Below are 14712 nucleotides of genomic sequence, written 5' to 3'. Positions count from 1 at the left end.
CCGAACATACTCAAGATGAAGGTGTTGCCGGTCTAGCACTTGTGTCAACCAACTCCTACGACATATTTGACTCACCAAATGAAGGTGTTGGAAGATGCTTCATGGCCAAAGGTCCAAAGGTAACACATCCCGAGTATGTTGATTTTAATAGTGATGAAGATGACTTGCTTGTGGATGATGATTTACTTGTTGACAACTCTAGTGATGAATACTATGATGAAACGTCAATTAATCATGCTAATCAAACGAATGACAATGATAAGGAGAAAATTGAGCTTCTAACTAAAGAACTAAACACTCTTAAGTTGGCTCATGAAACTATCTTCGAAGATCATCGAGAACTTTTAAGGGCTCATGAGAAGTTATGCTTTGAAAATCTCAATCTTGAGCAAGAGCATGAGTTCTTAAAGGCAATCAATGATGATCTTCGCAAGAAAAGTTCTTCTTACATTGCCAAGCGTTTACTCTTATCTACTTACATGCCTCAAGTCAAGTCTAGTAACAAGTACAAGAAAGATACTTCCTCTAGTAGTAACAATAATAATGTCAAATCCAATGTTGTTGCTTCTAGTAGTTCTCTTGATTCCACTAATGATTCTCTTAGCCAAGTTACACTTGAGCAAGAAAATAGTTTATTGAAGGGAATTATAGAGAAAGGTGTTTACAAGAGCCTTGCTGGGAGTAAGCAATTCGAGGAAATTGTACGCAAGCAAGGAAGGCACCAGAAGAATCAAGGTGTTGGTTTTGAACAAAAGTTCAACGCCAATGGAGTTGAGTGGGAAGAAGATCAATACCCCAAGACAAAGTTTGTTCCTCAACAAGAGAAGTATGATCCTACTTCCTTCAAGGGGACACAAGCTCAAGATGATCTTCCACCACAAGACCACAAGAACAAAGGCGAGGACAAGCTTCAAGAAGAGATTGATGCATTTGAAGAAGCACCTAAAGCCTCGTTCAAGTGGGTCCCCAAGACTACATCAAGTTCTACTTCATCAAGTACAACTACAACTCCAAGGATTCCCATCAAGATGATGTGGATCCCTAAGAAGACGAACTAGAGAGTTCTTGAGGGTGACTCCGCCAACATTCTTCACTCATATCATTTTGGCAAGAACAAGTGCAATCAACTTTCACATCTTTCACTAGTTCAAGGAGTCACAAACCCTCATGTTGGTAAGGCAAGGGACAAGGTAACCTAATGTTTTCATGGACATCATCTTGTGTGTGCATCACTCTATGTCTATGGATATTCTTGTTTGTTCCTTGTGGGACTAACCCATGTAGGCAAGTTGAAAGTGCAACTCACTCCAAAGGATTGCTCCAAATGATCTACATCAACATTGAGCATCTACATCTTCAACACCTACATGAAGTCATCATCGACAAAACCCAAGGTTAGTTCATCCCTCTAAGGGGGGATCTCACATCTAGGGGGAGCTTAACTCTAAGAACTGAGTCAAAGCAACTCTAATGGTGTGAACACATTAATGCATTATGTAAAAGTGGTAACCCCACTTGAGCTTAAACGATGAGTATGACCTATGATCAAATGTTCTCATTTGACTCCTAAGTCAATATACTCATATATAGATGACCTAGTCATCGCCAATTGCTTGATAGATGCTAAAATTGGTTGTGCATGCTTTGCCACATATTTCAATTGCCATCTTATTGTGTGAGCATGTTGGTGCATATTTTACTCATTCAAGGACATCCACTTGTTGTTTTGTTTGTTTGGATTCTTTTATTTGTGCCAAGTGGATGGACAAGAATGCCTAAGAACCTTCTTTAGCTATCTATGCTTTTCTCGTCTCAAACTCTATTCATGCTACATCACAAAATCTGATCAAGTCAGATTCGAACCACTCTGTGTGAGGAGCACTCGGAGTCCCTGATTCGTCATAGACTTAAACTTCCAAAACCTCTTAGTGATTCTCGGTCTGACAGATCCTTCCATTTTGGTCCTACCGAGATCATCAAGTTGATCTGAGTTTTCAACCTCGGTGCAACCGATTTGAACTTTTCGGTCTCACCGATTTGCTGTAACTGAACATAGATATGCATCTCGGTGCCACCGAGTTGTTCCACTCGGTCACACCGACAGGGTCGAGCTATATATATAGCCACGGGCAAAATTTTGGAAATTTCTCCAAAACCCTTCGCCCGCGCAACAGCTCGCTCTGCCATCGTGGTCTCCGGATCGTCTCCTCGTTGCCAGCAGCCTCCTGTCCATGGTCTCCGCCACCGTCAACGGATTTCGTCCCCGCCGTTTCCGCCGTAGCAAGTCCACCGCCAAGTTAGGTTATGGACTTAATCTTTGTGCTATCCATGTCTGATTCCTGGCACATTGTTTTCATATTGATTCTTGCCACGATTGAAACTCTTCTATCCAGCCAAAGTAGTTCATAGATTAGACGTGATTCAAATTTTTAGGTTTAGGTTTCCGCCGAAACCATCTCGGACCCACTGAGTTGAAAAACTCGGTCTCACCAATTTGGCTTATCCCATTGCACTAGTGACTCTCGGTCTGACCGAGAATTACTAATCGGTGCAACCGATTTGAGGATTCTGTGAAACCCTAGCAGTCTCGGTACCACCGAACTGAAACTCGGTCCAACCGAGATCATCAGTTTAGGTTCCAAAACAGCTTCGGTATCACCGAATTTGAAAATCGGTGGATCCGAAATGCTTTCTGTGGAAAACTAAGATTGAACTTTTGAGTCATTCTTTTGCAAAAACCTCTGTATTTTGTGATGCTCATCTTTTCTATCTCATCCATAATGCTTCACAGGGTCAGCAGTCAGCTTTTGCAGTATGTCTGATCAAAGTGACAGCCAAAACAGGTCAGAAGAGCAGATGGACTTGAGTGAGGGCACTAGTCCCTCAACTTCAGATGAAGGGAGCAGAAGTACTCCTAGCAATTTGCCTAAGGCTGCAACTAGGCAAAGGAGGAAAAGAACTTCAGATTCAGAGGATGAAGCTTACAAAGCTGAGGAAGATGAGGCTACTTCCAAGAAAGTGGTGCTCAAGAAGGAATATGGCTCAGCAAAGGATATAAATCCAGGCATGAAGATTAAAAGGCCTGCAAGAAGGCAACCTATGCCCAAGGCCAGAGCATCAACTCAACTGCCTGAAAATCCTGATCCCAAAGAGCCAGCTGATGAAATCAAGAAGAGGAAGGAAAGGGTCAAGAAGACCATGGCCAGAGTTGTTGGGCAACCTTCCATGATGGAAGAGGAAGAGCTTTCTGCACCAGCACCAAAGGCACCAAAGCTTATGGGTGATGCTATTAAATCTAGGGTTGCAACATCTAAGCCCAAGGAAGCACCCAAAGCTGCCCCCAAGGCCAAGTCTGCACCAAAGAGGAATACCAGGAGTATTCCAGCTACTGAGAAGAACAAGGCCCCAGTGCCTGAGGTTGCTGAGGAGGAAGATGAAGAAGGACAAGTTCTAAGGAAGCTCAAGCCAAAGATACCATATCACAATGATGCCCATCCTGTGGCTGAGGACATGAACATCAGAGAAGACTCAGGATTGAGGATATGGAGGATGGCAGATCCATATGCCACAAGGAGAAGAACTGTTGTTGATTACATGTTCTATACAAAGGAACAGCAGGACTTCTATGAAACAATCTTATTGGACAAGAAGCCCATAGTCTGTGACATGAGGTGGGTTGACTGGAAATTCGCCAAGGAAAATGAAGAGCACTATCCTGGAGTGCAAGACAGCTTTGTTGCTTGTGGAGTTGCAGATTTTGTTGGGCAAAAGCTCACAAATTGGAATGATGAACTTATCATGCAATTCTACTCCACAGCACATTTTTACCCAGATGGAAGAATTGTTTGGATGTCTGAAGGTACAAGGTACCAATCCACTGTAGAAGAATGGGCAAAACTGATAAATGCCCCAAAGGAAAATGATGATGATCTGGATGTATATGCCAATAAGAAAATGGGACACAATACCATGGCACACATGTACAAGGAGATCCCAGACAAAGCCCTAGAGACTTTCACTTTTGGATCAGTCCATTTTCTGTTGTCAGGGCTGCCTACCATCAATTGGATTCTGAGGCACACTTTGTTGCCCAAGTCAGGTGACCACAACACGATCAGAGGGCGTGCCATCAATATGTTGCATTTATTTGATGTGCCACAAAAATTCAAAGTCATGATCCTTATAGTTGAAACCATAAAGATGGGCACAGGAAAATATCAGTTGGATAAGGAACACTTTCCACTTTATCCAGACTTTGAAGACAATGAGGTTGTCATGAATGAGGATGATCCACAATCAGTTCAAGCTCAGGAGAAGAAGGAGAAGGCAAAGAGGGAGAAGGTTGCCAAGATGCCAACTCAAGAGGAGGCATCTAAATATTTCTTGAAAACCAAACAGGGGCAGCTTGGTTACTTGATAGCATCATCTCTAAGGATTGAGAAGGGGTTGGCCACCCTAACTCAAAACCAGGAGAGCCTGGAAAGAATCATGGAACAAAAATTCTATGATCTAGATGTCAAGGTAATTGAGATTCAGTCAGTTGTGGAGCAGCTGCAAGATGACATGCAGGAGAGGAAGGGCAAGACTACCACCAATGTGTTTGCCAGAGTGCCCAGAACCCAGAGGTCAGTTGCAGTGCCAGTGACAGACACTAGAGCAACAACTTCAGCACCAGCCACTGCCCCTACAGTTCCAATGCAACCAGCTCCAGCACCAACTCCTCTAGCTCCATCCACTTCAACTGAAGCCTTCATCCTTGGAGTTATCAGGACACCACCACCAGAAGATCAAGCCTGAGAGTCGATCTAGCACTATGCATTTTCTATGAACTTTTTGGTAACTTGTTGCCAAAGGGGGAGAAAAATGTATAGATCATAGGCTTCGAGAGAGATGTTGCTTTTGTTCTCTCTTGCTTTATTTGGTAGTTTTTCAATCTTTGTTTGCTTTTGGTTGAGGTACTATGCTTGTGAGACATTGATGATCATGTGTTTGATCATAAGCTACACTTATGCATGCTTGATATTATCCTATCTATCTTATGTGATCACTCACTATGCTTGGTGATGAGTGCATGTATTCATTGTTTATTATTTTGAGCGCTCCACCAAGATGTATGTGACATGGAAGAGTAACCCATGAGCCTAATTCATTGTGCATTTGCAGTCCAAAGCAAATCTAAAACTATGCACAAATTTAGGGGGAGCTCTTGCTTATCACATACTTCTCGAAGCGACGATGTTATTTAAATTTTATTATCATTTGTCGAAGCTTTGATCTATATGTTGTCATCAATTACCAAAAAGGGGGAGATTGAAAGTGCAACTATCCCTAGGTGGTTTTGGTAATTCCTAACAACATATAGCTCATTGAGCTAATGCTATTCCAAGACTATTGTTTCAGGAAAGCTCAATGAATGGCATGGCATGGATGATGAAAGTGGATCCCTCAAAATACTAAGGACAAAGGATTGGCTCAAGCTCAAAAGCTCAAGACTCTTCATTTTATATTTTAGTGATCCAAGATCACATTGAGTCTATAGGAAAAGCCAACACTATCAAGAAGGGATGAGGTGTTGCTTAATGAGCCTCTTGCTTCATGTGCTTAGTGATATGCTCCAAAACCCTCAGCTACTTTCCCACATCCACAAATGACCTAAACCTAAAGCCAAAATCGGTCACACCAATTCTTCCAATCCGGTGCCACCGATTCCAAAAGTCATAGCCACTGCCACAAACCCTAAGCAAATCGGTCCTACCGATAGGGATCTCGGTCTCACCGAGATGGGATTGTAATCTCTTTGTTTCCCTTCTTAACATTTCGGTCTAACCGAAGTGAGCGATCGGTCCAACCGAGATTGCAATGTAAACTCTCTGTTTCCTTTTTGTAACATTTCGGTCTCACCGAAAAGAGCAAATCGGTCCCACCGAGTTTACCTGACCAACTCTCTGGAAAGCTTATTACCAAATCGGTCTCACCGAGTTTGCGTAATCGGTCTCACCGAGATTACGTTATGCCCTAACCCTAACCGAATCGGTCTCACCGAGATGCATGTCAGTCCCACCGAAAATCACTAACGGTCACTAGGTTTACTAAATCGGTCCGACCGAGTTTAATGATTCGGTCCCACCGAGTTTGGTAAATTGTGTGTAACAGTTAGATTTTTTGTGGAGGCTATATATACCCCTCCACCTCCTCTTCATTCGTGGAGAGAGCCATCAGAATGAACCTACACTTCCAACTTACCATTTCTGAGAGAGAACCACCTACTCATGTGTTGAGGCCAAGATATTCCATTCCTACCATATGAATCTTGATCTCTAGCCTTCCCCAAGTTGCTTTCCACTCAAATCTTCTTTCCACCAGATCCAAAACCTATGAGAGAGAGTTGAGTGTTGGGGAGACTATCAGTTGAAGCACAAGAGCAAGGAGTTCATCATCAACGCACCATTTGTTACTTCTTGGAGAGTGGTGTCTCCTAGATTGGCTAGGTGTCATTTGGGAGCCTCCGACAAGATTGTGGAGTTGAACCAAGGAGTTTGTAAGGGCAAGGAGATCGCCTACTTCGTGAAGATCTACCGCTAGTGAGGCAAGTCCTTCGTGGGCGACGGCCATGGTGGGATAGACAAGGTTGCTTCTTTGTGGACCCTTCGTTTGTGGAGCCCTCCGTGGACTCGCGCAGTCGTTACCCTTTGTGGGTTGAAGTCTCCATCAACGTGGATGTACGATAGCACCACCTATCGGAACCACGCCAAAAACATCCATGTCTCAAATTGCGTTTGAATCCTCCAAACCCTTCCCTTTACTTTCTTGCAAGTTGCATGCTTTAATTTCCGCTGCCTATACACTCTTTGCATGCTTGCTTGAATTGTGTGATGATTGCTTGACTTGTCCTAAAATAGCTAAAATCTGCCAAACTCTAAAATTGCGAAAAGGTTAAGTTTTTATTGGTCAAGTAGTCTAATCACCCCCCCCTCTAGACATACTTCAAGGTCCTACAGGCGGTAACCACTTAGCTCGCCGCCTGCCACCGCCGCCAGGATGCCGGCAAACCCCACTGCATTTCGCCAGTTCCGCTTGCCGCCGCCTATCACCATCGACTTTCTCGATGCTGCTCGTGGTCGACCCAGCTCTGCTCGATTTGGGAATCTGCCATACCGAGGGGTTTTTCTCATTGATGTCAAAGTACCTAATTTAATGAGATATTAATCTCATCTCCCATCCCAGTTCATCTGCCTCCTTTAATCACCCGGCGGAAATCACCATGAATTCATTTTTATTCGTGCTGATTTGAGGGTTTTCTTTCATTTAGAGAGTGTATAGTGCGCCTACACATCAGGACCTTGCGACCTCCGCTAGAGGTTCCATGTCACCGTACCAGATGACTTGAGCATGTGCGCGTTATGTTCAATCTCACCCTAAATCGGTTGGCATGGCCTACTTTCCTGAAGATATTTTAAATATTGCTACATTTGGATAAAAGGTGCCACATGCACCATATACGTCAAAGGGTTTTTTTCCCTCTTCTTTCTATATTAGGAAAATTAATGATGTATTGTTCTTTCGATTACTCTCATATTTCCATGACATCATGTTTACTCTATCTGTTTAATTATAGATTTTTGTCCTTCGATTTCAACTATTGTACAATTATTTCAATTTGGGCCCATATTTGCATGTTACCATATTTTCTTTAACAATCCTACCATTTTCTACAACGCATCCCTAGCTATGCAACAGATTATGTAGTGCATAATTTTTCTCTTTACATAGATCAAGGCTGCACGAATGTCATACTGCACACAAACCATGGATTTATAATCGTTGATACTGTATTACTTGATGAATGTGGTGACTCCTATTTTGGCGCTGGCTTTTGGAAAGAAATTTCGAAGTTTTATGTACTGTAAGCCGTCACTAAAATTGGACTGCACATAAAAGGGCCTGGTCATGAGATATATGCTAACTTCCCCGACAAAATCATCCGTCCTGAGTTTGTTTGAAGTAAGTTTTCTTTTCAACTATCTGCATGTTGACTTACCCAGCAATGTTAAATGAATTGTGTAGTATTTAAGCAACCATATGTTATTCCCTTTTCTTACTATATTCCTACCTAATAACTTCTAGTGACCAATACACTTTTCTATTGCCCTATTTTAACTAAATATTCCTTGTACTTTCATTTCTATCAGAAAGCGCCACTGACAAGGAGACTCCATAGGTGGAGAACGGGCCTGCCAAGAAGCAGAGGCGGGGCGAGCTAGAACCGCAAGCGACTCCAGCAGGCATAGACTTCATCAGCAGCCTCCCCAATGATATGTTAACAGTCATCATCTCCCTCCTCCCAATCAAATGTGGGGCGCAGACAACCGTCCTTTCCCGGCGGTGGTGCCCCCTATGGAATTTCACCCCTCTCAACCTCATCGACAACCACGAGCTCTGCCATGGCTATCGCAAAATCTTGGATGCGTTCTCCAAGATCCTCGGCAGTCACCCTGGCCCAACCAGAGGCCTTAGAATGGGCAAGTTCCGTTCCAACGGCAGGGACCGAGCCAAGCTTGATGGCTAGTTCAGATCCCCCGCCCTAGATCAGCTCGAGGAGCTCACTTTTTATGATAGGCATATGCGCTCACAACCAACGCCCGCGCTCCGCCTCGCACCCACACTTCATGTCGCCAAGTTCAGGTACTGCCGCCCCCCTAATGATGTGCCCACTCTTATTCTACCACGACTGAAGCACCTCGAGCTTGTTGTTGTCTGCCTCTCAAACGGTGACATGGAGAGCCTGCTCCGTGGTTGTAATGCACTCAAGTACCTTCGTCTTGAGGCAATCAATGGGTTGAGTACATTCCACATCACCTCCATGACTCTCCGGACTATTTATGTGTGTTGCTGGTTCGGCAGGAAGACATCACAAGATGTGTACCACGGTATGGTCATTGAGGACACAACTGCACTTGAGAGATTACTTGTACTTGATCAAGTAGGTCCAACAAGAATCAATGTCATTTCTGCGCCGAAATTGACAGTGCTGGGCTACTCGTCTGACAAATACTCTGAACTTGTTACTGGATCCACACCCATTCAGGTACAATAGCGACCTTCTACCTCTCCTTCTACAAATTAACATTATTTATAATTTTGAAGATGTTTGTTCATCTGTCATTAGAAAATGATTCCGACAAGCCTGACCGCGAAACTACGCACAGTGAAGGTCTTGGCACTAAAATCTATCGGCCCCAACCTGGAGCAAGTTGTCATTTTCCTGAGTTGCTTTCCGTGCCTGGAGAAGCTATATATCGAGGTGATGTTCCTTTCCTGTTAAATATTAACCATAAGGGAGTTAAATTTGTGACGCCTTTTTCCAAGTTTACAATGACAATGTACTACGATTTCTGAAATATTCTTTTTGAGGATTTCAGTACATACATGTCTCCTTTTCCAAGTTTACAATGACAATGCTTGATCCATATGGTTATAATCCATATGCATTTCTCCTTTGGATTCATCTGTACTAGTTTTCTGAGGGAACTTTTCATCCACTCCAACATCTTGTGAAGATGGAAGATGGCATGTTAATGCGCATGTTAATCATGTCAGATCGAAGATGGCATGTTAGTGCATTTTACAAATCCTGCAAACCAAATAGGCCTGTAGTAGTGTTTAAAACTGTATCTAGGCACTAACACACTTTCTTATTTTGCAGATGAGATTTGGCCTAGTGGTGGATAATGTGATACAATATAACAATAATGTTGAATGCCTAGATCTGCATCTCTCAGAAATTACTTTGAACTCCTACCGAGGGACCTTACCAAAGATTATATTCGCCAGGTTCTTTGTTGTCAGAGCAAGGGTGCTGAAGTTAATGAGGTTTTCCCTACATTTATTTCGGAAAAATGAGTGGTTTGTTGATCAGCGCCGGCGCCTATGGCAGAATGGAATAGGCTCCAAAAATGCTGAATTTCATTTTGGAACTTCAGATGACAGAGTAATCAGAACTCATCGTGTCAACCCCATACATGACTTCTCAATGGCTGACCCCTTTGCAAAAGTTGTGAGGTTTCGAAACCAGACTTAGAAGTGGTAATATTAGTTTAAACCTCTCTGATATCCATGTTCTGCAGATCAGCGTGAGTGTTTGCAGCTAATGAGCTGGATTTCATTTCTAATATCAGTTTGAACCTTGTAATCTTCGAATTTGAGCCATATAACTCTGTAATTCGAACCTTGTAATATTTTGAGCCTTTGTGGTACAATCATTGAAATGGCATCGTATGAGACTCGTATATTGGTAGCACTATTTTGAACTTAATATGCAATGGTATTAGATTTGATTTTATTAACCATTCTCAAATCTGTTTACTTGTCGATCTCATAGCACACGATCTGTGTAGCTAACTCGACTGTGATCTTGGACATTATTGCACATAGTTGGTTTCTTCCATCGTGTGCCCTATAGAGCACAAAATTAATTATCGCACTCGAGTGTCCATCATCACCCTTCTGTGTAACTTTGACCTCATCACCCACGGGTAAACTTACAATCAGAGTCATTCCACACACTTCATTTTTACAAAGCTTTTTGCCAATAAACGCTCTCAATTTGTCCCTCTTCTAGCCTACGCGTGGCAAACCAAGCCGGGCGGGAAGCTTGCATGGTAAACTGCACGGTAGCACGGGAACAGGCTCACCAACAATACATTTCGTGCCTCTTCGAGCCCACACGTGGTCAAACTGCAGTGCGGTGTTTGTCAAGCGTGCACTAGAATCCTCACTGTGGTGCGTTGTTGTCAAGCATGCACTGGAATCCTCCACTATGAATGTCATGACAAGATGTGACGATTACAAGCCGGCTGGCCCTCATTTGTTACAGCGGCTATTTAACCCTTGTGTCTCTTCAACCTTTCGGTCGCGCCCCACCATGCAAGAAGCACACCCACCATGACAAATTCTTAGAGAGTATCCTGCGTGGCTCCAATGGCGCTCCGAGCGGCTACCGACGACGAGCAACAGTTCACCATCCATGCCATGGTGGACACCCACCGAAGGTTCGGGGAGGTCTCGGTGGTGTACACTAACCACCCGGTCTGGGTGGAGCACTCCATCTGCATCATGGAGTTGTTGCTTGCCGACGAGAAGTACAAGGTGGCCGGGTTCAACATCGAGCACACCCGCGCTCATGCCGGGTCTCATATCAAGGTCACTGTTGCCCAGATGTGCGTGGGCCACCATGTCCGCGTCTACCACTACTGCCTGGCCACAAGGCCTTGCGAGCGTTTCTCCAGGTTTGTCAACAGCCCCCACTACATGTTCGCTATGATTGACATCACCAACTATGTCAAGGTGCTCAAGAATTTGGGCATCGCCTACCAGAATCTTGTCGACATCTAGGGCCAATACAATATTTGGGGTAGCAAGGAGCATGAGAAGGACTCACTGGTTCACCTCGCCGAGGCCATCATCGAACCCTACTATAGAGACATGAAGGATTCCTGCAACAACGACAAGCATGCCTGGTACTTGGCATGGATGGAGAAACTCGACAAAGATCACGTCGTGTACGCGGCCAAGGAGGCGTACACCTGCTACGACATGTACATGCGGATCGTTGACATGAGGAAGTGCCTCCTTACCCAAAACGGCCAGGGATCCAGCCGGAAGCAAAGCAATGGCAAGCATCATCGCAACAAGAAGTAGATGATTAGATCCTCATTTCTCCTAGTTTAGTATGCATGTAATTGCTTACTTTGGTGTGTGAAAATGTTATCTGTGTAGTCACTTGTCTAATTGTATGCTTAATTTGGTTATGCAATGTTGTCTTTTTAAGTATATTTCTTGATGCTCTATAGAAAGAGCAAATCACATCGCACACGGACTAAACAAGGGAACCCGTCGGTGATGATTTCATCAATCACTGACAATTGTATACCAGCAACCATTTGCTCACAACACACACGGCTTGTTAACAGGAATTGTCTGTGTTGTTATCGGTCTTCCCACACATTTCTGATTACAGACCTGTTCATCGTGTATCACACACATCTTGTTATGTTCAACCATTTCTGTTCTCTTATCTCAACACAAACAGTTCATCCGAGTGAACCACATGATGTATATCGCACACACACCTTGATCTGGCTGACCGTTTCTTTTGTGTTGCCTAATCACAAACAGTTCATCAGAGTGAACCGTATGCTGTGTATCGCACACGCCTTCATCTGGCTGGCCGTTTCTTTTGTTCCTCCTCATTGCAAATAGTTAATTGAACTGAACTGTATGCCCTATAGCGCACACGCAACTAAAATCTGAACCATGTTTGATGCATCCATCATTGCAAATGTTTTGGCCATTTTTTATGGTTCCCTGACACCACCGTTTGTGATTATTGCATCGAACACAGTTTCTAGAAGGGTCATATGAGAAGTCAACTGTATACACAATTGAAATTAAAATCAACACAGCTATTTATAAGAGCAAACCTGTTAAAGAAACATGCGTAAACATACATGTTGTGCCATTGGAGTTTCGATTGGATCCTTCAATTTAAAAATAAGTTTGTATGAGTAAATACAGTGATACAAGAGCAAAGCAGTATGCACGATAGCAATGGAATCTTAAATGAGAATAGTTGTTCTTCAGGTTTAAGCACTTGTTCTACATGAACAGAGTACAGTAAGACACGGGCATATGGTACTTAAAAATAAAAAATGAGCTGATATACCTTACCACATTCTTGGTTCGGGACCAGTACAGAACAAGGTGTTCCCAGTCATCGTCCAGTAAATGTGTCTCAGGAGAACGTAAGGGAATTTGATGAGTTTCTTTGCCACTTAAGTATGTTTTCTTCAAGTAATTCTGATACTGCCACCAAGCATTCTTGAAGATAGCAGAGGTATTAGCACAGGTTACCTCATCCTGAGTTTCCAAATCGGTCCTTCTTTATAGAGGAAAATGGGAAAAATCGTTGTATTATAACCATCATGGAGGTAGAATGTATGGGACAAAGCAAAGTAATTGCCGTGAATAACATTACTTACACATAACTCCTAGACAAACATCTGCAACTGGCATTTTCCTTCATCTTTAGTGTAATATTTCCATGATGGGAAGATACGCACATAGGATTTAACAACATCAAATGCAATAGATGCTAAACTAAGAATGGCTGGTTGTGCTTCCTCCACAGGAATAGGTGTACTATGGTGGAGTTGGGGTTCGCCGTGGTAGTACTGGCGCTTTTGGCACTGAAGCTGCCTTACTAACTGCTCTTGTTTGGGAGCTCTGTGGTGGAGATGGTGTTGTGTCAATAGGAACTGGGTTACTATCTGCTGGGGTTGGGGTTAGATTGGGTGAAGCTGGTTCTCTGTCCATCACAATAGGGATACAACCTGCAAGAGTCTGGGTTATGTGTGGTAGGGCTGGTTCTCATGCATGTACAACCGGGTTGCTATCTCCACCAAGATGTGGCACAATTTTATTTGAAGACCGTGTTTTTACTCCGCTAAATACTGCCATCACCCACTCCAATTCAAATGGCTGATAAATAGGAAACATAGTTGAATGTACAGACATTGTATGAGAGACAGATGCAATAGATAGTGTGGAAAAAAGAGGGCATGAAATAGTTGACATGTATATTGTTTAACTAAAAAGGATAGCATGACATAATTTCACATATATGATGTCTATCTAAACTGGATAGCATAGCATGACATAATTCAAAGATATGATGACTAACTAAATAGGAAGGCATGAGATAATTATATGATGTCTTTAGTAAACAGGTTCACATGACATAATTCACATACATGTTATCTAAGTAATCAGGATTGCATGATTTAATTCACATATGTGATTTATATGCTAAGCAGAGGGCATTCGCATATATGATATCTGAACTAAGAACATGGTGTTGAATATTGTGTATATGATGTCTAAACTATGCAATGCGAGACACCATATGCATGATATAAGCAGTATAACCGTGCCAAGTTAGAACATACACCTCGGTGGGGGAATAGGACTAGTCATTTGTCTTTGAATCCATCTCTGAGGAGCTATCGGGAACCACCAAGAGATTTGCTTCGACATGTAGCATTGTCTGCTCTGAAGACCTTCTTTTCACTCCAGATTTTTCCATCACCCACTGAAATGGCTGATTCACAGGAAGAGTAGTTTAATGTACAAACATTGTCAACAAATGGAAAGGTAATGAAGAAAAGGATGGGCAAGATATCATTCAAATATATGATGCATGGTTAAACAAGATGGCATTGCATATTTCACATATATTATGGATGGCTAAAAGAGATGAGACTGCATTATTCCCATATATGATATAGAAACTAAACATGTGGCATTACAGAACATGTCTAAACTAAGCAGATGACATATATGATGTCGAAAGTAGGCACTGCAAGGCAACATATGCATGATATGACTAACATCATCATGCCAAGTTAGAGCAAACACCTTGGGGGGTAAATAGGAGTGGTCAACTGCGTCTGAATCCACCTCAGAACAGATATCTTCCTCTGGATTACAATCTGGGGAGGGGGAGGGTTTGCCATTGAACCCACCATGGAGCGATGTCTGCATGACATTGTATTGCCGCGCAAAACTCTTATCTTTTTCTCTACATGTTTAGCATGACTGTGTAAAATATCTGACATGCATACAAAAAAAATATAGTGAGATTATGTAAGGACAGCA

Source organism: Triticum dicoccoides, chromosome 2B, assembly GCF_002162155.2.
Source record: "Triticum dicoccoides isolate Atlit2015 ecotype Zavitan chromosome 2B, WEW_v2.0, whole genome shotgun sequence".
Lineage (NCBI taxonomy): Eukaryota > Viridiplantae > Streptophyta > Magnoliopsida > Poales > Poaceae > Triticum > Triticum dicoccoides.
Note: the sequence above shows the minus strand (reverse complement) of the source record.